The sequence below is a fragment of the Brassica oleracea genome, chromosome C8 (genome assembly GCF_000695525.1).
Source record: "Brassica oleracea var. oleracea cultivar TO1000 chromosome C8, BOL, whole genome shotgun sequence".
Taxonomy (NCBI): Eukaryota; Viridiplantae; Streptophyta; class Magnoliopsida; order Brassicales; family Brassicaceae; genus Brassica; species Brassica oleracea.
In genome coordinates, this window is record NC_027755.1 from 15575852 (window position 1) to 15576341 (window position 490).

Sequence of the window (490 nt, forward strand, 5' to 3'; positions counted from 1 at the left end):
GTCATCATCCTAGATGCTAGTGATAATCTAGAAAGCCCTTCTCTACATCCTTCGTAGATGGGTTCATTGGCAGCGTCTAACATATTATAAAATCGTTGTGCGTCTATGTTAGGTTCTTCCCTACTACTATCAGGAATAGCAGCTTCATGCAATGCATCTGTAACCATATCATGATACCTATTTCCCTGTTGCTCATACCCATCCCCCGCATTGTTTCCAAACATATTTTGCTCATACATATCCCCCGCATTATTTCCAAACATATTTTGCTCACATCCATCACCCGCATTATAATTTGGCAGTTCAAATCCCTGACCCGTACTACTACTTGATGCACCTTCCCCATGCAAAAACCATATGTAGTAGTTTGGTCTAAATCCTCTATTATATAAATGCCTCTTCACAGTATCTATTTCTAAATATGGCTCGTTCTTGCATTTTCTACAGGGACAAAAGATTTTACCATGTTCCCTTGCGAATGGTTGGTTGG